At 39.9% G+C, this 26,954-nt stretch overlaps 1 long non-coding RNA gene across 1 annotated transcript in view; it reads left to right on the top strand.

Moving 5' to 3' along the window:
- Positions 1 to 667: 667 nt before the first annotated feature.
- The window catches only part of LOC120754642 (uncharacterized), a 42,537-nt gene continuing 16,250 nt past the window's right edge, over positions 668 to 26,954 (top strand). The window contains exon 1 of the long non-coding RNA XR_005701508.1: positions 668 to 738. This is a non-coding gene — a long non-coding RNA (uncharacterized LOC120754642). The remainder of the gene's footprint in view (positions 739 to 26,954) is intronic.

Below are 26,954 nucleotides of genomic sequence, written 5' to 3'. Positions count from 1 at the left end.
GCAGAAGTCGAGAAGCCAAGGCATATACAGAACCATTTGTGAGAATCAGTGTGTCTGTGTGCATGGGCCAATTCTTTTCTGAATAAACACCAGTCCCTGGGCTCCTGGGTGAAGTGTCGCTACAAGATGGCAGTCAGACATGTAGGCTCATTCCCATGAGGCAAGGCTATTTAGGGATGCAAATTACCTTTTCTCCCTACAAATAAACACAACCAGATAATGAAGCACACCTCTCCATGCCATTAAAATATTTGTGTTACCTTCCATGCTGTTCCTCGTTTGCATCCCAAAAGTAGCATCATTGCCTGCCAGAGAGTATCAAGACATTAATCAAAAATAGATGAGCAGTACAAGAAATGAAGGACAAGCAGAGGAGTATAAATATCTTCCTGCATATCCAGAATACAAAAGCTGTCTGGAAACCTTGTGATTAGAGTCAATACACTTGATCCAGTCACACAGACAGTGTGCACTGCTGTCATTCCTCTGCTGAACATCGCAGTGGGTACCCTGTGATTCTGCAGCCCCTCATCTGGTGAACGATGTGAAGTCATTGTTCATGAGATAGATAGACAGTACAGAAACCCTCCAGACAGAAACTTCTGCTTGTTTCTGACTAGAAAGAATAAATCTTTTCTTTTGGGATCCACAGAAATACAGATGCAAAAGCGGGACGTGGGTAAATGAGAGAACATAAGGTATTGCTCCTGCAAGCAGAACATCCCATCTTCAAAATGGGTGAGTACTTTCAGACTTCCCAAATATTTCATTGCCCTCCAAGTAGACCATAGATGTGCCTCTCTTTCCTTTCCAGACACATTCCAGCATTCTAAGCCATAATAGAGGCAGGCAGAAAGCAGAAGTTCATTTTGAATAAAGAGATTAAAAAAAAAAAAAAAAAAAAAAAAAAAAAGCGGGGGGAAGGGGAAAGCCCTACCCTGATTTCTGTAGTCAACCTCCTGGACACTGCCACAGAATTTTGTACATCTCCATGAAGATGTAGCTGATTCTGGTTGATCATTAGCAGACCTTGAGGCAGCTGTATAAACAGCAGATTTCTACACCTACAGGTCTCCATTCATTTCCTCCAGTGAGGTTTTTAATTTGACTGGCAGCTAGCCTATCTGGGCAGCTGATAAGGGAAGAAAAAAAAATCACCCTCCAGTCCTCGCATCGCCACTGTCTTTCCTCTGGTTCTCATCACAGAAGTGTCCAAAGAATTAAAGAGCTCTCAATACATTTGTAGCCAAATATTTACCCTAAGTGAGGTAGATTATATTTGCTTATTGTACCCATTGCCATGCTGGCATGTGTTCAAGACTGTCTAATTCCTTGGAGTGCTATTGAATAGTTTAAAAACCCCTTTGTTTATAATAAACTGTTTGGCAATGAGTGCACATTCAGTGCTGTCCAGGGTATAGTAGCTCCAGAGCTCACACGCCTGGTGTTTGGGCACTTGGCGTTGTCTCACTTCACAAACAGAGCACTGGGGGCAGTTCTGGGATGCAGCCAATTTACCTTAGTCTTTTGCAGGGTTATTAAGAGTATTTTGAAAATCTCTCAAGCATTTCATGAAAAGATAGATAAACCATATTCAGAGGAAACGTTCTTCAAGGAAATACAACTTCATTAGCTTACTTTTTTGAGAGCATACTCATTTTGACAACATTTTTAATGGAGACAAAATATTATTTACAGTAAATTATATTTAAATTTTTGTTTTCCATAACGTGAAAATGTAGAAGTAGTTCCTTGTTTTGTTTAATCTAGTTTTGAACTTTATATAGCATTCATATATTTAACATTTCTCCTACTAAATTGAATATTTTAATGTCATTATAACTTTTGGGCTTTCTAGTGTGAGAATGATTTGACACTTATGGAACACTTCCACCATGCCAAATATATTTTCTTGGAATTTTCAGTCCCTGAAAACTCCACCACCTTCTCTTTTTCCCCATGTGCTGGAATTTCCCATAGGATGGAAATTCTATTTACTGACCAGTTCTGCTAAAATTTCTTTCTCTATCAAAAAAAAAAAAAAAAAAAAAAAAAAAAAAAAAAAAAAAAAAAAAAAAAAGGGGGGGGTGTTGGAGGTCGTCACAAACACACAACTGTAAACTTGTCAGGATGCATTTCTTATTGTTGGCTCATATGTTGCCCTCTTTTGGTAGCTTTTGTATTGTACTACGCATAAAATATTTAACAACTGCTGCAGCAACTCAGTCTCCAAAGGGGACTGAGTGCTGAATGTTAAAACAAAGTAAATGCTTGAAGAGAGCAGCGGGTTGTGAGTTTGGCATGTAAAGATCTTATAGAGACATCCTGTTGGGAGAGGCAAAGCACTAGGGTATTAATAAAGAAGGACAACATAAAGCTGGACTGTAAAGGTTAGTGAAAAAGAAGAAAAAGGAGAAAGATCTGTACTCACTCATGTGAATAATTTAACCCTATATCCTGACTTCAATCCTCTGATGAGAAACCTGACTTTGAAAAATTTGTTTAATCAAGATTGGTAAAGGGAAGCTCTGCCCGGATCATCACTCATTTGGTCTTTCCCTGTTACTTATTTCATAATCTATGCAAGGGTTTTATTAAATTCTTATGGGTATTGACTAGTAAAGCCCAGAAAAGTGCCTGCTAATTTTCCAGGACTAAATCCCTACCAAAGTCAACACTTTCTTCACTAATTTATTTCTGAATGATGAAATTAAATCTGCAGTGAGTTGCTAATACTAGCTATAAAATCATGTGATAGTTATGGCATTATAAGTCTAGAATAATTATTTAACCAAAACACTGAAGTGTTAATTTTTTCCAGAAGAGAGATTTTTTGTCCCTACTATTTGTGACTAAAATCTTTTTAAAATCCCCTTCTCAGTCAGTGCCAATGATTAAGAGTTTAAAGAGACGGGTATTCACCTCCTCTTGACTTTCCAAAAGAACTGAGTGCTAACTCCCCCAAAATACCATTCTTTGAGAACAAACTGCTCTCTACTTCAGATAATTCTCAGTTATAAGCACAATAAATGGTTACACAGAAGAGATATTCCCACCTTATCTGTGATTCCAGTTCAGCATTCCACAGCCCTATTCTTCAAAGATTAATATTCTTTGGTTTGAAAAACCAGCATCAGGAATTCAGCCTCACAGGAACTGTTTTATGAACAGTCACAGAGATGATTTCAGAGCTCAGAAGGGAACTGTTCCTCCCACCTTGAATTGTGAAGGTTCTGTGGTAACTATAGGAATTTTGGGGATAGGGAAGAACTCCGAGACTTCCAATGTAAAGACATACATTCTGTAGTGCTTTATTCAAACCTATCCTAAAACCCCAAGCAATATGAACTCCTCTTGAAAGACCATCTGACAGCCTTGCAATTTTCACCTTAAAAAAGATACACCCAAAAGGCATCATTTCACTGCCATCCTCTCTCTGTTATATAGTGTTGGCTGGTTTAAGGCTCCACAGACCTTTGTTCCATGCCTAAGAATGCAGGAGCCCAGCTTTATGGTAATAAATGACTGCCTGGTGATTTTGATGCAGCCAGTATGCACCTTTTGGTGGCCAAGGGCTCATAGACCTAGATCACATTTCCTCACAGATCTAACCAAGCCCCTTCCTGCTCCAGGCTAATGAAGTGCTTTTACATGTGCAGTTTAACCTGATATGTAGTTCCTTTGTTAAAGCCACCTAGCAGGGCTGTAAAGGGAGCTGTAAATCTGCAGCACAGCTCATACACTTTAAGTTAGGTTTATGTTTAATGAGATGTTTGGTTTGAGCCTGAGTCTTTCCCCCAAGTTTTTTTTCCAGCTTTTGAATCGTTGTGGGATTTCTTCCAACTCCTTCCAGTCAGTCAGTGGCTGGCAATATTGAACACAGAGTTGAATGTAATAGCATAGATCTTTTACACAGATCTTTTACTCTTACCTCCCTGCTTCATGGTACATATCTGTACGTGCACAGCTTTTACAAGTGTGCCAATTCATATCTCTCTCCCATCTGTTCTTCTCTCTGCTATACCTTGAAATTCTATCAGAAATACTGATGGCCATTGTACATTCCAATAAATCCTGGGGTTTCTTTTTTCTTTTTTCTTTTTCTTTTTTCTTTTTCTTTTTTTTTCTTTTCCTTTTTCTTTTTTCTTTTTTCTTTTTTAATTTTCTTTTTCCTTTTCCTTTTCCTTTTCCTTTTCCCTTTCCTTTTCTTTTTCTTTTCGTTTTCTTTTCTTTTTCTTTTCCTTTTTTCTTTTTCTTTTTCCTTTTTCTTTTCCTTTTCCTTTTCCTTTTCCTTTTCCTTTTACTTTTTCTTTTTCTTTTTCCTTTTTCTTTTCCTTTTCCTTTTCCTTTTTCCTTTTTCTCTTTTCTTTTTTTCTTCTTTTCTTTTTCTTTTCTTTTTCTTTTTCCTTTTCTTTTTCTTTTCTTTTTCTTTTCTTTTTCTTTTTCTTTTCTTTTTCTTTTTCTTTTTTCTTTTTCTTTTTCTTTTTCTTTTTCTTTTTCTTTTTTCTTTTTCTTTTTCTTTTCTTTTTCTTTTTCTTTTTCTTTCTTTTTTTTTCTTTTTTCTTTTTCCTTTTCTCTTTTTTCTTTTTTCTTTTTTCTTTTTCTTTTTTTTTTTGTGAATTGTTTGGGCGATTTGTGCTTAGCTTTCTATTACCTCACATTCCTTTGATATCATTATCTGCTTTCTTCAGTTTGCATTCTTTCCTGGTTTAGTATCATCACCATGTTTCAGTATTTTGCTGGTTAGCTCTACTTTGAGATTACCGTACAGATACCAAATAGAACAACGTCTGTCAAAAGTCCCTGACATGACATATAAGACATTCCCACAAGTTACAATTGATCATTGCTCTTTGTTTACATTCTTTCTCCCATTTTACTCTACACAGCCGTGTTCTCCGCCAAAACTATTGAAGTTCTTTCTCTCAACACAAATACCTGAAACAGTCAAATGACTTTTTCAGTGCTCCATGTATGCACTCACCCACATCCCCATCCTGCTGTGTCTCTCTTAGTTCACTCACTGAGTGTAATGCCTCGCTTGCTAAGCGACAGCTTGGAGCATCCAGGACGCAGCCTACAGCCTCGGTCCCTAAATCTGTAATATACACAATTAATATGTTGCATATTAACATGAAAAGCAGATTTAATATGTTTAACATTTTACAAGACTGTACTACTTGCTGTTCCTGATACTATTTGCCTCAGTGTTTCCTTGGGATTAGTTGGATGATTTAGCTGTAAGAAATAAACAGAAGCTGGCCTAAAATATTAAAGACATTGTCCTTGATTTATGACCATTGAGGTCAGAAACAGCCATTAATTATCCTGTCTAACCTTTTCTGTCACAGACATTACCCCATTCCCTATATAGGGAGCCCAAAATTTCTGCTTGGCTGACATGTGTTTTCCAGAAAGGGATTCAATTTTGATATGTAGACTATTGCTTTCTTGGGCAGTTTGTTTCAGCAGTTCATCACACTGCTACGTATCCAAACCTCGATGCTCGCTTAAATTTACTTGGCTTTTATTTCCACCCACTGATTCTTGTAATATATTCATCTGATGCAAGACACTTTTTTCTTGTTGTGAAGGTAATTATACACTGTTATCCAGTCATCTCATTTTGGTAAGGGAAACAAAACGTACTTTCCAATCTGCAAGCAGTTCTTGTGCTTCTTCTCCCACCATTTTTCAGATTTCTAGCACCCACTGTGCTGCAACACACCCCAGCCATATAAGTCAACTCATATATCCCTGCTAACTTGTTCAAAGAGGTTGTTATTCCTCTTCCACACCATGAGACTGAGTCCTGTATCCAATTGCTTCCCTGCAATGGTACCACAGAATTTTCAAGCACCAACTTTGGGATATGATTTCTATCGCATCAATACAGACACCATTTGTGCATGATTTTCTATCGCATCAATACAGACACCATTTGTGCATGATTTAAAATTCTTCTTTTCTGCAGAGGTCCTGCTTACCAAATTTGGGCTGTTCCATCTTCACAATTTATTTATCATTCCACCAATTTTAATTTCCTCCCTAATTTACTAAGCGTTGTTTTAACTAGGGATGTACTTGTCTCTCAGCCATTAAGGACAGTCCTGGGGTCTGCCAAGCGTAACACCCATTTCTGCTGACTGACTCCAGAGCTTTCCTTCAGAGCTGACAGCTGCTTTTCGACACCTATCAGTTAGTCAGTTCTTAATCCACTCAGCAGTCACTCAATACCCGTTGTACAGTACTCATTTGTATTAAATGCTTAGACAGAAAAGGCAAAGTGTATTTGAATGCTGAAAAAATGGGCTTAGAAATTAAAGCCTGGAAAGTGTTAAAAAGCCTAATCCCGACTGGTGCCTAAACACTTATAAGCACACAGACTTACGTGACTCATTGTAGGTCCACAGTTATGAAACCTCATGCTTTGTATATTTTTCTGTTGATATTCATTTCTCTTATCTGTGAAAGAAGAACTTAGACTGTTGGATAGACCACACGTTGTCTTTTGTAGTCACACACACAGAGCTTTCCTTTTGTTTCTCTGCATCTCCACAGGTAACTATTCTTTTTTCAAAAATAATTGGCAATGTCAGTGTAAACCTTTCAGATACTGCTTGTCATATTATTGAGTTCATATTATGCAGCTTTGATGACTTTCATCCATATATTCAAGTATTCCCTCATCTGTTTCTATCAATAGGGTTTATTTATTTGTGTCACAGTGTTTCTTTCTTGTTAATTGCTTCAAGTTATTTTATGTAATTAAAGACAGATGGTAAAGCAAAGTTCAGTATCTCATCCATTTGTTAATCGGTGGCTTATGCAGCTCTATAAATGTAGAAGGGATGTTATGATTTTGGTGTTTTGTGTGCTGTGCTTTAAATTAAATACTGGGACCAATTCCGAGTTACACTGAAGCCAATGACAAAAGCTGCCATTGACCAGGATCTCACAGTGGGAGACCATGGATGAGGAAAGCTGTGAGCCAGCTCAGTGTGGTGTTTACACTTTACAGAGGCACACAGCTCACTCACTCCTACACCCAGGTCTCACCGCGGACCTTTGCATCAACAGCTTCCACAGTGTGTCGGGGCAAATGAGCAGCCAGGTCAGGGCATCGATGAGGAGGTTTATGGAAACTCACCACCAGTTTCAGCATTCTTTTGGTTTATTCTATTTTGGGGGAAATATTTTTTTATCATATGCAAGGGAGCGAAACATCTGTTTTCATTAAGGACATCTTGTTCCTCAGATTAGAGGAAATAACCAGAAAAGGAATGACAAACAAGAGTCTCCAGAGAGAAAAGAAGCCCGCCACGTGCTCCCTTGGTCAGCCATCTTGAACCGATCCAGAGCTTTGGCAGCCTGGGAGCAGCCCAGCCAGACCCCAGAACCCGACACAGATCCCTCACTCCTGCACAGTCCCTGCACCACTCGCTACACACCCAGATTGTTCATGGCTTATTTTACCCCAGATATCTTTTACCTTCAGATCAATCTGCAGAGTTCTCTCCTCACCCTGCAGGCTCTAGCCTACTGTGTTATTTTGATGCCCTTATCCTCCCTCTTTCTTAAAGAAAAGGTTCATTCTTGCTGGCTTGCCTGTCTGTCCCCCCTGTTCCCACCCTGGGCAAGAACCCTCTGCACAGGCACCAGTGACGCCTTTCTAAACAACTTACTAGCTCCCATCTTTCAGTCCAACAAGCAATTTGGCTTTATCTGTTTTGACTCAGTACAAGCCTGCTCCTATTGTTTCTCACATTCTTGCATTTCCACCACAGTATGTGACTGACAGAAAAGCAATTCCTCAATTAGACTACAAGGGGTGTGCTGGGAATCGCTAGTCAGCCTAAGGATTTATGTGCTAGACCAAATTATCGTAACTGACACAAGGCTTCCAGCAAGTGAGTTTGGAAATACCAGAATCTCCCCCATCCCCTCACCACCACCACCCACACCCCCCCACCTCCACTCCCCCTTTCTTCCTTGGGAAAGCCAAATTAGAGAGAATAAGGATTCCTCATCGCTGCTGTGAGTCATGCTCACATTGAGCACACGGCTGGTGAGGTCAGAGACAAGGGTTACTGGGCTTCAACTACAGAAAAAATGGATTTTTCTAAAAGGCATCACAGTCAGAGTGACATGAAAGAAGAAGAGGAATGCAGAAGCCACCAAGGCCTCAAACACACGTGAAAGGGAAGCACAGATGGACCCATGTTTCTCAAAAGAATGAGCAGAGAGGGGTGGCATTAGACATTGTGCCCTTTTGTGCACCTGATCTTTTGGCCCTTAACATAAACTTTTATTTCCTCACCATGCATGTTCACCAAAACAACAAATTCACGTATTTTACTCAGCCTAGGATGGGATTTTTAAAAATGTTAGCGCCACATATTCTGGGGAAGAAGCAGTGAGGCATATTTGGAAATAACTGAGTAATTACTGCCAAGCAGGTGTCATGCCTAAACCCTATTTAAAATTCAGACATTGAACTTTTAGCACATGCTTAAGTCCTGATAAGAGACAATGCAATTCGAGTAAAGTGTAATTCAGCGTGTGCTTGGCTGAGTACTTGATTCAGGTCACAACCAGTGAAGGATTACCAGCACCAGCAGTCCAGCCATGGATTATAGGGTTGCACTTGAATTGCTGAATCTGTTATATAGCAAGTGGGTTTTTTTCCTTTCACTCATTATTATTTCTTTTTGTTATTGTTGTTGGTTTTTTGGTGTGTTTTTTTGGTTTGTTTTTTGGTTTTGTTTTGTTGTTTGTTGGTTGGGGTTTTTTTTGTTTTGTGGGGGGTTTTTTTTGTATGTGTTCCTGCAAAACAGGTTTCACTCTTCAGGAAACCATCTGTATTTGGCACATTTTTACCTATTGTAAAAGAATGACAGCTGAAAATTTCAAACTGCTTTAACTATAGAGAAAAAATCTTCTAATGTTGATGCTGAAACAGAACTTAAATTACTACAGGTTGATAGTTCTTTTTTAATTGTTAAGTGCTAAAGTATGAAGCAAATACACTTAACAGTCTATTGCATCACACTCTTTTTCAGTAGGTTGGCTCGTGCCAACAGCAGGTTCAGAACTGCCAGTTCTAATTAAAAACTTTATTTTAAAGATACATTTCACAGTTTATTCATGGCATCCTGAGACATTTAAATTGCTGGATTGAGCAAATGGATACAGTTTCTTTTCTATTGATTCCCTAGTAATGGCTTTAATTAATAGTTTTAGCAATTCACAATTGATGTACTATGGCTGTTGAAATCAATTTCTTCTTTTAGACAAGTCACCTAGAGTGGACTCCCCCTATTGTGCCTATTTCTTTGCACAGGGTTTATCTACATTTTATTTTCAGTTTTAATTTTGTATTGCACCTGTCTAAAAAGGGTCAAAGATTATTCTGGCCTCAAGAATTTCAATGACAAATCCTTTTAGTAGTCCCAGTTGTAATGAACAGACAACTGCCATCATAAACTCTGTAAAAGTGAAATCTCTGATTTATGAGCATATTGCATAGCAAAAATTGATAACTCATGCTTTTCCCTGCTATGTCCAGCTCTCTGGTTGCAGAAAAATATGAGTGAAACTCTTTTCTGCCTTCTAGATTTAGTGGGAAAATAGCGCCTTCAAGAGCCGAACACCACATCTGGAGATGCCACACCTAGGGGGGCCAAATTTTACCAAGGCTTATTTCTCTGCCACCTAAGGCAGAGAAATAACTTGAATGACATAGAAAGGAGAAAAATATAGCCTAGACTTTTGGTTCATCATGTTTTTATCATTATTAATCAAATGCACGGTATATATTCTACTTCAATGACTGCCACTTTTAATCTTGAATCCTTTATGAACTTTTCAGATTAAATATATAGGTTTTATGTTCCATTAGGTGATTGAATAACAGATAATCTTTATTTTATTAGTTGGTGATCATTAGCTGCTGTAGAGCATATTACCAGCGGCAAGTCCTCCAAATAACTTGTACTGACAGTATCACATCAGAAACAATCATTACAATTCAGTAGCACCCTGTCTGCATTCTCACAACGATATAAATACACCTCAGTTGCTAAGTGAAGTCAGAGGTTTGCATTTACCAACAGGTTTTAAGCAGGACATAGAGATTCCTTCGGAGTTTCAGACTACAGGCAGCATCTTCCTAAGTTTTGTCATTGAGACACCCTTGCTTTCTGATCACACTGAAACCTTCTGGTTTTGGTGGCTGAATAACAGCCCTGAGGCAAGAGCAACTGTTAACATTTGAAAGTGCTCGCTAGGAAATATTCAATGCGTTTTTAGCACCATTAAACTGTTAGGAAAAAAACAAAACAAACAACAACAAAAAAATCCAGTCAATCCTATCTGATGAGACAGCTCTCCTACAGACACTCCTCAGGTTTTTGGTGGTCTATAGACCACAGCTTCAAATCCACTGCAGTGTTTGAAATCTCACTCTTTGAGCAGTTGAAAGCTCGTTGCACCTGTATGTTTCTTTTGACAGTGAGAGCTGGATCAGGCTTCAAATGCAGGATAAAGAAAGATGTATAATTTTGACTTAAGAAATATTTAACTAAACCACCAATATATTCTCTTAATTCAAAGCAGGAATAGGATGAACATCTCCAAATCCAAAGAATGTATTATATCATCAACTCCTTGTTTTTAAAGTGGCTCCAAATCATCAAAAGGATTGTGTAAGAGCAGCTGATTCCCAATATAGATATCCTTTTCTTGGGCACCAAGTCATGCCAAGACCCAGGCTGAAATTTTACAAGTGTCTCAGATTGTAGTTTAAATAATAGTTATTAGTCATAAGGATTGGCTACCTTTCTTTTCTTTGAAAAGAAGCTATAAATGTATCATCATTTATTCATTTCTGAAATCATCATATTGTTCTCCAAAAGAGTTGTGTTAAATTTACAAAATTTAGAAACATATGTTGTGGGACGTGTTTAGGATGCTTCTGCTCCTAAGCTCAAATTTAAGAGTGTGTGTCCCATCCCAGTTGTGAATTCTATGAAAAGTATATTCAGTCAGAAGTACAAACATTTCTGCAAATTTCTGAAGGTGAGATTTCTTCCTTATTTACGTAAAACATTTTCTTCTTGAATAAAAATAATCTGATCATTACTTTTATTCTTGCATTGGTGTACCAGTTCCAAAGCCCAGTCACTAACTAGGACTCCAAGTTAATAAGTGCTGTATGAACAGGGAGAAAGCAAATTTTCCCTGCCCCAAAGGGTTTGTAATGTAAACTCCTAATTTAAAATTCATTAATTTTACACATCACCTTACATAACAATCATAATGCCATAAAGGAGTGAACACATGCTTGTAATTAAAGCCATGGCAGTCTCATCCCATTGTATGAAAAATAGCTCTATCATAATGGTCCTGAGTTGGTGCCAGAATAGCAGCTAATCATGGGAGCAAGATGATCTAACACTTACAGAACATGAAAATAGAAATGAAACGTTCTGCTTCCAGCCTATTTTCTCTAGACTTGCTGGGTGATCTTGTGCGTGCTACTTAAGCTTTCCACCCCTCAATTTACCCATGTGCAGAACAGCAATAACAGCATTTATCTGACTCAGAAATGTTTTGTAAGAATAAATTCATAAATCATTAAGTCTCTTACGCACTTTCAACATGCTTTCTACACAGCACCCATTATAGACCCTCGAGAAGCACACATGAACTACTGGTTTTAGCCCTACAATGCCTCTAAAAAGTAGAGTTCAGGGAATATGTGGCAGGAGCAAATAGATCTACCATGGTCAAAACCTTTCTATTCCTGTGCTATTTGCATTTCACCTCTAATATGCAATAAGAATAAAGTTAATCAAATTCATTTTGTCACTTCTTGATTCACAACATTTTATGTGTTCAGAAACTCAGACCAAGATTTTCTACACAAAACTTGTGGAGAAAATCCTTTGATTCTTAATCTGTGTACTGTTTTCATAAGAGATATCAAATTCTTTAGAAATCGAAAAGATCACAGTAATGCCTTACAAGGAGCGAAATTCTGGTAAATGCTACTTTGGATGACTTTTCATCTTAAAAGGATGTGGGAATATTGCTCAGTAGTCATAGCACCACTGTGCTTGTACCTAGCAGGAAATGCCAATATAAGATCATCAAGGTCAGTAGTCTCATTCATTGACAAAACCATTCATGATAAGAGATTGAATGACGTCTTGAAAGTTAGCAGTCTGATTCTCTGTGCAAATTTCATAGTTCAGGACAGTCTACCGGTGGCATACTTTCAGCATGTAATCGTCTGTAAAGTCACGTCTCAATAGAGATAATGAGGTCCCATTCATTATTTGCCAAAGAAGTGCAGCAATTTAAGCCTGACTCTCTTCTGCTGGAAAAATTAAGTGTTTGAAATTTGGACTTGATCCTACCTTCACTGAACTCAATGATAAGGCACCACCTGATTTCAAGGGAGCAGCAGCAGACTTTTTGTAATGTAGAGATCACATTAAATTCACTTACCTTCTCTCGCAGAGTGAAAAGCAGGTCATGGGTCTGATGTTTGAAGCAGTAATGAGGAGGCTTTAGAAACTAAATGAGATGTAGCTGATTATTTTAGCACAAATTGAACTGAAGTACTAATGACTTACCAGACATTATTCTTATCTGTTGCACAACCAGCACATGATGATGTCCAGGAATAGTGTAACATCATACAATGTTCAGGAAAAGGCTTGTGGGCTGATACTCTGTTCACTCTCACTGACATAAATCAGGAGGCAACCTCACTGAAGTAATTGAATCACATAAGACTAAAATTATTGAGAGGAGAGTTAGACCTGAAGAGGACCTCTCCAAGCTGTGAAAGGGAAGGTGTCACTTGCCCCCAGCACTGTCCATCTGAGTCAAGGACCACCCGAGCCTGCTGTGCTTGTGGGGGGCTAAGCCCCAGCAGGGACTGCAGCAGCCCTCCTGTCACAGTCTGTGGTACCTTCTCTTGGGGAAAAAAACAGGTTTGAGACCAGAGAAAAAGCGACTTTGGGGCCACCCCAAAGGAAGCCACGGGAAAGATCAGAAACTTGGATTTTATTGTGACACCAACATGTCTCAGTCAGACTCAGGCCAAAGAACAGGGCTGCTCTGAGCCAGTTTGCCTGGCCAAAGAGCTGGCACACAGTTTGCAGTGAATATCCTGGAGATATGCTCACTTTTTGACACTTGCCCTATCTCCCTGACAAACACAGCTGCCCCCCGCAGAGAGGATTTGCTGCTTCTGCCATTGGCTCCTAATTTCCCACATTCAGTGCAAGATATTAATTTAAGTTTTTCTCCAGTTTTAATGCAGCTTACATATGTTATTCAACCCTCAGTGAAAACGCAAATTTCACTGAGGTCCAGTATTCAGCTCCACTCCTTCTTAGCCATGTCACATTCCCCACTACAAGACAGTGATGTGCTCTGTGCACTGTCCTGCCACGTCCCCCTTACTGATCACCAAGATCTTGCCCCCAGTTGCAGGATGCTAACCACAAGTCCCTGGATTGCCCAGTGGAGATCACAGCCCCTCAAAACATCCTGCTGTGAGTAGCAGCAGGACACACAGTAAGGATCCAGGTGGTCATACAAGATCCTGTTTGTCAGTAAGTCAGGGAGCATTATTATAACACCAAGAACAAAAAACCAACCTTTGAGCAGGACTCTGAGGCTGACAGAGCCATGCCCTTCCCTATTCAATGAGTGTTTCTACATTCTGAAGTCAGAGGGACACTGAGAGTATCACCAAGCAGCCCCTTACCTCTTTCTACACAAACCCAGTATCATGTTCTAACAGAGGGAGCCGCAGCATTTCCAAACCAGAAGTGTGTTCATCAGGAGACCTTTAACTCATTCTTCCCCTCATGCACAGCAAACGCTTGTACTTCTACAGCTGTGAGCATCCTCTTTTGTGCACAAAAAGCTAAAATTAAGACTAATAGTTCCTGTGCAGAAAATCAGCACTCATTATAATGAACAACTCTGGCTTGTAAAGTTAAGGGATCTTTTATATAACAAATAAACAGTTCACCAGCATTATATCTTTAAGCAGTATTTTAGCTATTTTATAACTATCTGCAAGTCAGCATCTTGCATGGCTCAGAGAAATTAACTAAATTGAAGACAAACTAAATCAATGCTCAGCAAAATTGTAGCCTTATTTTTGGATGCCAAGCCACACTACAGAAAACTTTGTTAGAAAGCAAAGAGAATGTTATTTTTCAACAGAACATGTGTGTGTGTGTAAAAGAAAACATTATTCACAGCTAAAGCTACCCATGAAATACAAATGCAGAAGATTAGGAATTCTGAAAATCGTAAAAGTACTTTAGATTAGGAACAAAAAGCTTTGCAGTTTTCTATTATAACTTACACCTGAGGAGTTTTAATTAGATAACAATAATTAAGTCTGTCTGATAACATCACTGTGATATATAACTTCATTTACAAATGGGTAAACTGAGACTGAAAGTGGTCCTTTGTGCCAATTAGTGCCTTACCCAATCAATCGAACAAACTAGCATAGAAATTCTGAAGTCCTGGCTTCCACTTCACTGGTCAAACTTTTTACCAGATCACATCTCAGGCCAACAGGACCTCATGCTAACTACCTCTTTGTATGCGAGAGTGGGACCCAGAATTTTCAAATCCATTATTGGCAGTAACACTTCATCACTTGTATTCCTGTCTATTCGTTTAGCATATACAACAGTTTTTACAGCCAAACAAAACAAATTTAGGAATTCACATATTTTTATTTTAATTATTAATTATATTGTTTTCCAAGAACCTCATTTAAAATACCATTGAAAGTCTTTTTCTCATTTGTCAAAAGCCCCAGTAAATTTATTCCCCTTTTATGTGGTAATGGATTATTTACTCTTCATTTTCTACTTGAAACAAGCCCTGACTAGTTACTAGATGGCAGACGTGTCATGTCCAAATCCCAGAAACCTTCTTATTTTATTTCATAGGTCTTTTGCGGGTTTGGCTGTTTTCCTGATCTTGCACATGTGAGCCCCATCTTTCTGCGAATGCATCAGCCAGCCTGCCTGAGCTAGTCACAGGCAGGATTAGTAAAATCAGGCATCTGCAGATGTTAGGCTACCAAAAATGAATACCAGCGCTGTATTTTAGGGGCTTTCATTTGGTGAAGGACTGTGGTACTTGGCGGGGTGGAGGGACTTGGGATACTCCCGCACGATAGCTTATCTGCACAAAAAGGAGTGTCAGGGTCTCTAGGATTTAGCAGCAGCATGGCTAATGAGGACAGAGCAGCCTGACCTCTGAAAGTGTTGAGCAACCACAACTCCCATTTGCTTCAGCACTTTTGTAGATCAGATCCTCAAGGTTATTGCTTTTTGGAATAAGCCAGTTGTGGTCTGCATCAGCTTTTTCTCTTGGCAGTGGTGGCCCACGCCATTCCTTGTTGGCTTTGGCCAGCTGTGACCAGCATGGCTCCTGATCACAGACCATGTGGCACAATTATTTTTAGCATATCAAATTCACAGAGATACTCAATGCCCAGTTTTTGCAAAATTGTTGAAATGCCTGTTTCATCTGATTCAAAGCTTTTCTGTCTCCAGGTCCAGCAAACTGCTGCTTTTGACAAACTACAAGTCACCATCTTGCTACTGAGCAGACTGTGCTTGGGAGAAAAGAATCAATTAGATAATAAAAGTGTTAGAGGATTTGCTTATTTTATCAGTTCGTTTATCCTTTCGGTGTTATTGTTCTGTCAAGAAACAAAACCATTAAGAACTACATCACAATTACTCTTTGCTTTGACTCACACAAACCAAAAAAGATGGGTCAGAGATGGTTGTCACGAGCTGCACCCATTACCACTGTTGTCCTTTGGAAAGAGCCTTTGTTCATTTTTCCTCACTTCTGGCTACTCATCAGGAAGGGCCAATAAGGAGTGAATCTTCTTTGGTGATCTTCTGCATTGTTGTCTCTTCTGCGTTAGTAGGAAAAAAAAGAAACTAAGCAACACAATATAGAATTCTGACTTACAGAATGCTAAGTGGGTTTTTTTTTCCCACAGACTTTACTACCTCCCTACATCATTGCCATTGATTTATCTGTTTGACTGTGTGAAAAGTTCATCCTCTACTAGGCTGAATAGCTGAGATATTGTGTACTGCGCAATTCATACTCTCTCCCGAAGAGCTTATTTGCAGGGTTTTCATAAGGAGAGAAAATAACCTGACTAACACAATTGTAAATGGATTGTTTTAAATATATATATGTGTTTTCTTAAAAAATTTTCTGAAACTAATTGCAATGTGTTTAAACTTTTCTACAACAGATGAGACACAAAGGGGTCTACCCAACCAAATTATCATTGCAAATTATCTACCTACCTGGATACAGATTCCTACTTTGTCTGATTGAGAATATAGATATAAGCATGGGATTGCCACATGACTACTTTATTGCAGAGTTCATCTGCCTCGTTCCATCCCCCTTTCCCCATTTTCCGCCAATCTGTACTTTCTCCCTGCTGTCAAATGCTCCCCTGATCTACCTCTAAAAATTTAGCCCTTAAAATACCCTGACAAGCTCTATGGACCTGTACAGCAACAAGGAAAATTTGGCTATCAGAGGACTATTTGTAACACACACTGAACTTAGCTCAGAGACTCATTAGATCCACATATGAAGCTTCAAGGGTATTTGTTTGGGATGGGTTGTGAACTTAATCAAAGGTAACTCCCATTCACTGGCAGATGGAGGAGGTGGTGCCAGTAACATTACTGGATTCAGAAATACAACACAGCTTGTCATAACATGTTGCTCTGGCAACATCTGTTAACAGCCCACAGAGCTATGTAGCACTTAAGCCAGATATAGCCATAATGTAGTTTTTTTGCACTGAGATGCAGCTATTTGTACCTTTCCCAGACAGCATGATGTATTATTTGCTCCTGACCTCAGAATACTCCACCATCTCTGTCAGGGTTTAGTTCCATTTTTCTGGCATTAGGCAATAATGCCATGTCAGGTACGTCTTAGTAATAGCCTTTTTGGAGATGCCAAACTCAGAATTACACCAAATTTCTTCAGGCAGTCCTGACAACACCCAGCCAGAAGCAGAGTTTGCTCCAGACATCATTGCTTCTCAATCAATGGAGCTAATTTCTTACAGGAACTCCTCCCAGCTTCACCAGCATCATTCCAGATCCTTACCATAACCTCCAGTTTCATATACTCTGTTCAGCAATGGGGAAGCAAGCCTGGCACCACTAGGAAAGACTATAGACTATAGAAAAAAAAATTTTTGCTTTTGAGTTCATATTTATTACTATTTTGATGTATTACAGCTGTAAATGGATTTGCAAAGGCCAACGTAGTCTCCTACTAGCCGTGAGGTCATATCAACATGAATTCTCTGCAACAAATGTAGTCTATAAAGAGGGGTTGGTGATAGGGAAGGAGACAAGGATGTCTGCTTTCTTGTGCACCATCAGGATTTTATCACAAATCACAATTTTTTAATACTTTTAGAATTTTGCATGTTCAATGCATGAAAGGGGTGACAATTTCCAGAGTGATAATTACTTGATAATATTGCTGTTGTGATAAGGGAGCCCTTCAGGGTGTCTACAAAGACAAAAGTCAAAAGAGGTTAATGCATGCCACAGCTGTGCCATGCCCTTCCTCTGGGTCTAGTTAGCCTGGTGGGTTTTTCCACTGAAACAGCAAGGGATTTTCCTATCAGAAGGCAGTTGGTATCAGCAGATCTCCCAGCTTATCTAGATGTTGCATCTCTTCCAATTTAAATGTTACATCAGTGGTTATTAAGCCTGCATTGCAAAGAAATAAAACTAAGGAAAACCTTCTGGAAGGTGCTCTGGATTCCATTAAAGGATTGAATATCTCACTATATTACACTTTTTCCATATGGCTGAAACATGGAGCTGAATACACTCATATACTGCTAGGGGTATAATCCCAGATGGTGACAAATGACCTCATTTCAACAGCAACATATAGATCTTTATGACACCAATGTTCAGCCATGCTCTTGGGATATTCTCTCCAAACAATGAATGACTGGCAAATAACATAATGTTTAACTTCTGCCTTCACTTTTGTACGCACTTTATGGCTAAATCGTTCGTTAAGTACTCAACCTTGTAACAGAGTTCAGATGACACGAGATATTCCCTGAGCTAGCCAAGGATCTCCTTTGGCCCATGAAGGTCAACTGTGGAGCAGGCAGTGTGTCACTATGTGTCTGTAAAGATATGCTCTGGCAGGGCAGAAGTGAGCTGATAACGTCTTACCCCTGCTCGGGCCCTTCAGCTGCCTCTTGGGGAAGCGTGAAAGGCTGCCAAGCTCAAGATGTGCTGCATCCTGCAATTTGGCTTTCCAGAGAAGAACAACCCCTCCCCCTAAACTCACCCACGCAGTTCTTTACCCCAAGAAGAGGTCATCACACAAAAAGTAGATAGGAGAGGAAAGACTGCACACTTGACTGTAACTGCAAAAGAGAGAAGTCTGGAGTCCTCTTGAGATGTTGTGTAAATGGAAAGCAATCTGGGCTGTCTCCATTTTTTACAGAAAGACCTCTGTGCTTTTGTGGACTTCATGGCCTGCCAGATGGAGACGGCTCCAAGTAACACTGAGCTCTTATTGCTGCAGAAAACCAAGGAGAACTATAACCCCAAGTACTGCAGGTGTAGGAGGGAGTTGCTTGCTCAGATGATGATTCATGTCAGCATCTGAATAAATAAGGTCAGGCAGCCAGAGATTATTCCAGTGAAGGGGAGTTGATTTGTTTGGGGGGCAGAAAGGAGGGGCTGTTTGTTTGTTTCGTATCATTATACTGTAAACCTGGCCTACTCTGACTTGTTTTGGGCTTTTTTTCCCAAGTTTTAGTACTCATTTATTTTAATTAAGACCTCAGTTCAGCAGAACGTATAACTGGGTGTAGCCTACCTGAACTGGAATAGCTGTATCAAAAGCATAAATGCTAATGTTAGCATCCACTGTGTAATCAGCATAATGTAGCCTTTATAAACATATCTGCAATCTGTTATAAGGAAGATGTCTCCACTACAGATCATTAAAAAATAAAAAATCACTTGCCTCAAAGGGGTGAAAAAGGATTAATTAGTTAGTGCTCGTGTAGCACTGTGAAGATACAAATCGTGGGACTGTGTTATTAGTAAGCAAAAGATGCCAACAGGAAGCAGCATTGTTAAAGGCACGAGGACTAACAATGGTTTTGTTCTCGCATTTGTGAATGATTCGTCTGCTATTGAAAGGTGTTGGCCTTTCAGCCCAGGAGACTGAAATCCTCTTTCTTCACCCAAAAGAGCCTTCATGAGCTGTGCATACTTTCTCACACTCCCTCACTGGTGTTCCTCACTCTCAGCTTATAGATGCTAGACAGTAGCCCATTCTCCATAGTCCTTTTATTGCTTGGCCTCTGCCTCAGCTGCCAAGAGGGGTGCCATTTAGACTCATTGTTATGGTAGCTTTTATGATCTAGACATGGTGTCTAGGATCAGAGACTTCCTAGCAATTTTGCATATGCTGCTGCACTGCTGTCAGAAGAGAAGAACTCCTAGTAGCCAAAAATGTGGGCAGAATTCAAAGCAATGACCTACAGATGAAAGGCACCCCATCTGGGCCAGTTAAGCCATCCAGCCCCTGAATGCCAGCTCTTCAGTGAATGAAACTGTATTGTGATGTGATGCTCAGAAGGGGAAAAGAAAGAAAAGAGAAGCAGTTTTAACATATCTGTGGATAACGGCTGTCTAGAGCTAGGGCTACAGACATTCAAACCTTGCTTACATAATATTTCTATCACGCACCATCCTCCCACCCAACTCTCCACATCATGCCAAGGTGCTGGAGGGAGGTCTTGTTCTTATTTATGCGGCATGAATACAAAATCATAGAGGGTGGCAGAAACTTTCCACAGAAAGGTATGGTGCCTTGGCATGCTGAGGAAAATAGTAGAGCAGGAACAGCTTGCAAATGAGGGGGGAAGAGAAGGATTAAAGAAATTGAAATAACGGTATTCAAGTATTTCCTCAAAAAACAGGATGACTGCAGTCCTTTAAACCCAAAAACTCTGGGAGAAAAATACAGAGCAAGGCATCTTTTCTCCTTATGTTTGTTATATTGCTCACTTAGACGAGCAAAATCCTTTTTTACCCCATTGTCCTCAGCTCCTTTTTCACCCCGTTGCCCTCAGCTCCTGACACATATATGAACCCTGTCCTCCTTCCTTGCAAACGGAGGCCACATGAGGAAGGTGGTTTTGTCACCTGGAGTTAATTTATTCCAGTCTCTGCTGTGCTGTGCTGCTGTGCTGGGGTGGAACCTTTTCAGATGTCGGGATGACAGGAGAAAGAAAAACGAAAGAGCAGAGTATGTGTGGCGGGTGGCCGAGTCATCCTATCACCACGTATTTGTGTAGTTTCTTTTAGTGCCATCCAATCTTTCCTTCTGTCCCGAAATGGCCTGTGTTGAAAATGTCCCTGCTTACAGTTGCTCAACTGGAATGAGGACAAATTGTTTGCAGTGGCCCCCTTCCAAATGCTTGTGCTGTAACTTTTGTCTTGACTAGTCTCTGGAGATATCTCTAGAGTGAGTTTCCTATGACTCGTTTGTGCTACCCCTAAGTCATGTCAGATTTTCTTCCTCTAGTCTTTCAACTTTGTAGCAGAAGTCTTGTTTAAAAAACCCTCTTCACAGAAAAAGCCAGAGCAGGCAGAGGCTTAACGCTGTTATGTCACAAGTTCCCCAGTGAAGAGGGTTGGGTCTCGAGGGTGCCTGAGGTTACAAAGGGGTTCTAGCGGGCAAGGAGACTCACAAGCACAAAAGAGATGGCCACACCAAGCAGCTCTGAGTTATTAAGTCCGTGTGGTGTTAGGACTGCATTGCCTTCCACACTAAGATACCAGCCTTTTGTAGGTAGAAATACCTCGCCCCTCAGCCCTCCAGGCTGCTTCAGTTCAGCACTGAAGGGGTGGTGAAGGTACTCTTCCCCCTCACACTCACATGTGAATTAGTCCAGGATGACACAGCATCAAAAAAAAAAGTGGGTTAGCAAAGCCTGAAGAACTAAGCCAAGAAAGGAAAGGTTTATAGTTCCAAAAACTATTCGATGAAGTTTTGCACGTAGACTCATTAATAGATGTTACAGAAGAAAAGGTTCATTCCTCCTCTGTTAGATGCGTGACCTGTTAGACATGTATAAATATAGCTATAATATCTTGCAAGGATAACTGAATTCAAAGGCCATTGTCTGCTGAAATATTAGTTTTTCATCGAGTGTACTATCTGCTTTCAGAAAAGAAATACAGAGTTAATGCTATGAAATGGTCTTCTTCAACACTACTAGGGCAGAAAACCCGGCCTGTGTAAAGCATCCTCCCTGTCCCTTTACACACTTTGCAGATGATCTGAGTGTGCTCAGACTGAGGGAAAGTGAAGCCAGGAGATGAGGCTGCCGTGGTTCCTCACAGAGCCCCTGGGCATACAAGTGCCATGATGGGGAGCAAATTGCAGGACCATCACCCCTTCTTTCCCGCCTCTTGGCTGGAATTAACCCATCATCACACAGGGCCATTGCTGGTTCCCCAAGAGGGCTTTTGCCTGATTAGATTTCCTAGGGTTCTCAAGTCACCAAGGAGCCCTCCTATGCAGCTCCCCTCAAAGCACCTCAGCACTTTTTGCTTTATGTCACAGGAAATGGGAGTGTGGAATGAAAAAAGAACAATGGAGCTTAGTGAAGGCATTGGGTGGTGCATCACATTGCAGTGGCATCCCCTGCTCTCTGACCACTTTCTGGTCCCTGACTCAGCAGAGGGGTTATCTCCACTGCAGTCATATGCCCGTATCTCTGAGATAACATTAGCAGCTACAAGTGGACAGAGCACGGCCAGCGAAGGCATTCCAGACACTAGGGGTTGCTCAGTGTTATGAGGCTTAGCAAATACAAGGATTTTGTATGACTTTGCCATTATTCTGAGGATTTAAAATCTTTGTCACTGGCTCTCTTTTATTCTTTTTATTATTATTATTATTATTATTAACACAACCAGTGTCATACCATGCCTCTGCCTCCCAGTCAGCCAGCCAAATGATTGCTTGCATTGCACCAGGATCTCACAAAACACTAAGACTATTTTGTTTTTCATTAGCACTAGAGGGGAAAAATAAACAAGCTGGGCTCATGGTTTATAATTGCATATGTAATTACCATTTTAAGACCACTCTTTGCAATACAAATTAGCTCACTGCCCTTTGTATCATCTCTGCAGTGCCTCTCTGAACAAACGTAAACCATCTCTCTTTTTGTCCATCATGCAGCCAGATTCCAATCTCGATGTGCCGAAAACAGTGTGATGTACCTCTAAAAAGGATCTGCTCTGCTTGCAAACACAGTGACCAGTATTTGGAGCGATGCCTTGACACATTTGCTATGTAATTGGAAGAAGAACCTGTCCAGGCCAATCTTTGGGTCCACTTCAGCTGGCAAACATTTTGTAGCACAGCGAATTTTTGTAGGGTTACTCCTGGTTTGCTTTGTTTTCAGCATCTCAACACATCCATGGGAAGAGATCAGCTGATACCACAAAGGCATGATTGGTTTCTTCCATATTAGTAGAGAAGACAAGGAGCATATTGTCAATAAAACACAGACTTTATTTACAATTCAACTTCTAAAAGCTGCCATAAAGTAGTGAATAGCAATGAATAAGTCCAAAGCCATTCTACTCTGTTTTGGTTACTACTTTATGCTCCCAGAGCTCATATGTTCAAAGGGACAAAGCAGAGACGCCCAGAGGAGAGGAAGTCTCATTCTAAGAAGCCATAAAAAGAAATGCATGGCCACAGATCAGGGGATAATTTTATTTCTAACATGTTTTCTGCCCCTATGAAGAGGAGCTTTAAATTTTTGTTCTCCTTCTTTATTTTAATGGAGGTTGAGGCAGACACCATAGTTTACAAAATAGTAGGTGGGCATGAATCCTGAAAAAATAGATCCATAACAAAATCTTGGTCACTGAGGCCAGAAGGACCCCTTGCCTACCCTTCTGTCTGTGGCAGGATTGATCTAATTATTCTATAACTGTTCCTGCAGATGGGTGTCTGGCCTCAAATAACTCCAACAACAGTGATTGTCCAAAGGCTCTTGGCAGCTTCTCCAGCTGACAAACAGTTCTTCTACAGTTTTGCCTAATATTTAACCTAAAACTTCCCTTCTGCTTCAGCCAATTATTATTTGTCCCATCTTTGTTGACTAATGAGAATAATTGATCCTTGTCCTCTTTATAACATTCCTTTATGTCTCCCGTTATTATGTTCCCCACACTCTACTTTTGCCTTTAGGCTAAAGGTGCGAAGTTATCTTAACCTTTCCTCTTAGATCTGAATGCCAGACTTCTTACCATCTTTCTTCCACTCTAAATTCTTCAATTTGTCCACATTTTTTCATACAGAATTGAATGCTGTTACTCCAGTTATGCTTTAACCAGTGCCAAGCAGAGCGCAATAATTACTTCAGTAACCTTACTGACCCCATCTAATAACAAAGGCAAAATGCAGCATGTAATTAAAATCTAAAAAAATAACTATTTTTAAAAGCTAATTGCCTTAACAATCAGAACATTCTACAGCTCAGAGAACACACACTAAAGAATTTAAAGGTTATTGTTCATTCAAAACCCATCTTTTTCAATTATATTCTGTATATTATATTTTGAGCTATGTTCAGTTTTACTCCTATTAAGAATGGTCTGCACTGCATCTCTCACACTCCCTCATCATCTTTTTATTTCCTGCAGATTTAACTCCTAGAAGCTCCATGGGGTCCTGTCTATAGCAGGGATGTTTGCTAAGGATTTCCCACTGTTTTGAGACCTTTTCCAGCTCCACCAGTATGGCACAGCAGAGAACTCATGCTTTTGATCTTTTAGGCTATTACTATGTCTTCCAGCTTCACTAATGTCAGTGGAGCAGAGCCAACAGTGAGGCATTTTTAGAACACTTCCTTTACAAGGACAAAATATTCATCTCCTTTGCCAAGTCCATGGTGCCCTACCTTGAATCCCCTTCTCTCTGTGGTCTGTCTGGTTTTCTTTTAAAGGTCCTTCTGTCATCTTCACATCATCAACATCATACATGCCCATCACAGTCTGTAACTGCATGTGCTCCTGCCTTTCAGTGGATACCTCTTCAGGAATAAAAATCCTTGTTATAACCAGCACAAAAGATTCAACACTACTGTCAGTCTGCTGACAACAGCCATTCTTGGAAAATGGTTACATGAATTTCTGGAATCCCTAAAAATAAACAAATTTGGCTCCATTAACAGGAATGGCAAATTCAGACTGCAAACTCTCTTGACTGAGCCAACGCATTTAATTAAATTGGTTTGCTATTATGCTGATAAGCAGAGATACGACTGTTGTTAGTAGACGTAATAGTTTCTATTCTTGTTGTCTCATAGCACCTTAATTAAATTACAATTGTTCTGTTGGACAACATGTCTGTGAACACCTCCAGATAGACAACACAGGAATATATATTCCTAGCAATATAAAAATCAGTAGTGTGATATTGCATGGTAGATAGGACAAAAAGGAATAGGGCTAAGATTGCAGTAGGGAAGGTTCAGATTTGACTTAAGAAAAACACAACTGTGAATCATTGGAATATATCATCTGGGCATTGGAATAGACCATCTTGATTTTCCTGTAATGTGTTATTTTCTAGTACAAGTTAAATGAACAGCTGACAGGAATGACCCAGGTATAATTGGTCCTATTTTGTTACACACAGATGATGGAGGTTCTTTTGAGGACCATTTCACCTCTTTTTTTCTATGGTTGTATTTCCCTTTAAATTTCTAAAAACTGAAGTAAACTCCTGATCTCATTTACACACATCCAAGCCTCTCATATTCTATAAAATCTGTACATTTACAAATGAGGTCAGAATTTGGCTTCCAATAACACATTGTACCATGCCAGCAATTCCTCCATAACGTGGAAAAGAGCGAAGTACCTTGTTGTATAGGTCTTTTCCCTTAACAGTACATACTAGACAAAATAATCACTGCTTTTTATAGCTAGACTTCATCCAAGCACTTGTGTAAGACCCTCTCATATAGCTAAGTAAAGTAATGCCTCCACACATTTCCACCTGGAGAAGAGACAGCTTTGGAGGTCTGAATGAAATCAAACAGAAATACCATCTACAAATATATAGTGTACAACCAGGCATTATTTGGAGTCCTGGCAAACAAGAATTTAAAAGCTCTTGTATGTTTGCATGGTTCTTTGGTATATAGGTATTTTCATCCTTCTTTGTTTATTACAGTGTTCTGGATAAGAGATTAAATTTAATAGCTCAGTATTTGGGGTTTTTCCACTTACCTTGAAATAAGATTTGCACACATTTTTGTAGCAAGACTAAAAACTGCCAAGTGGTCTTTTAAACAATCCTCAGTGCTTTCAAAGGAGTTGTTCATGGCCTTTTACACACAAGCCCCTGGATCCACATCAGGAACTGATCCCATCCCATACAAATAAAGCTTTACCCTCTTTGTCCAGAAGCAGAAAAGCACTCTTGCTTAAAACATGCCAGGACACAGAATCCCTATTGTATTTCACTAGTAAATTCTGGAATAAGGCTCAATTTAGAGACTATTTAGGCTGGTTAAAGGTTTGCCTTCCACTCAGAGAGGTTTGAGACAGGCCCTTAACGTATGGGTCTTGAGGTCAGGAAAGCCTCCATGTACACTACAGCTCTTAGGGAAATCACTGAGGTCAGCAGAGGCTGACTGACTTCAGCAGATCACTGAGGTCAGCAGATGTTCAGTGGGAAAAGAACTTTGTGCTGATCCAAAGCTATCAGAGAAGTAAGACGGGGGGAAGACTGAAGAGAGTGAGTCCTCCCCACATGTTATTCACCTGCAGGCTGCTAGGTCTGCAGTGGCTGGAAAAGCCAACCAGAAATGTTCTTTGGAAGTGACTACAGAGGTCAGCACTCCCACATTGCGTAGAATTGAATCCATGATGTGAGTTTGTATTTTTAAAATAAATTTAAGATTCCGTCTCCTAATTCACACAAAAGCCAACTAAATAAGGTGGTTTTTTAATGATGTACGAATCGATATTATAAAAATAAGTAAATATTTTCCTTGGCAAGAAAATATCAAATACCTCTTCCTTGTAACATGCTAGTTTTGTATTTACACAGCATAAAGTGTCCCACATTACCGTAATATGTTCGTAGCATGAAAAATTTTTATCTGCCATGTCTTAAACAAAGCTTGAGTTACTGTCTGCAGTGCCCTTAAGCTAAATGTCATAGTCTTCACAAGACTGAAACAAAACACAGAGAGCAGCGAGCAGTAACCACATTAAGGTTTAATGCTTATAAACACAGAAGGTTTAACACTTGGCAAGCCAAAATTCCCCTATGACCTGAAGACCTGCAGATCATGACCTGAGAATTAAGCACTGCATTAAGCAGTCAAGCTGTCTCCCTAAAGAAAAGACAAAAATAGCCAAAGACTAGCTGAGCCATTGGGTTGGCATATGTCAGGTGAGACCAGGCCCAAATCAGAAATGACCTGTAGCAATGTGGGGCTAAGCCTGACCTAGCCCAGCCTTTCTAGGCAGGGCTTCCTAAGGAGAAGGATTTTCAGAGGTGCTCAACAGCCCATTGTCCCCACTGACCCGCAGAGAAGAGGGGCACTGAAGCTATCACGCAACCAGTCTCAACAAAGAGCTTCCGGTATTAGCTGGAGGGAGGGAAACAAAGTGAAAATACTTTCCCCTGTGTTTTCCTAACCATGAAGGTGCCCCCTTGCTTGCCCTGTCTCTCTTCAAGGGCTTCTCCTAAAAGCAAGTGCCAGTCTTGAAAAGCTTGGGGATAGAGGGGGAAAGAGA

This window comes from Hirundo rustica, chromosome 6, assembly GCF_015227805.2.
Source record: "Hirundo rustica isolate bHirRus1 chromosome 6, bHirRus1.pri.v3, whole genome shotgun sequence".
Taxonomy (NCBI): domain Eukaryota; kingdom Metazoa; phylum Chordata; class Aves; order Passeriformes; family Hirundinidae; genus Hirundo; species Hirundo rustica.
This window is presented reverse-complemented; position numbering and strand designations above follow the sequence as displayed.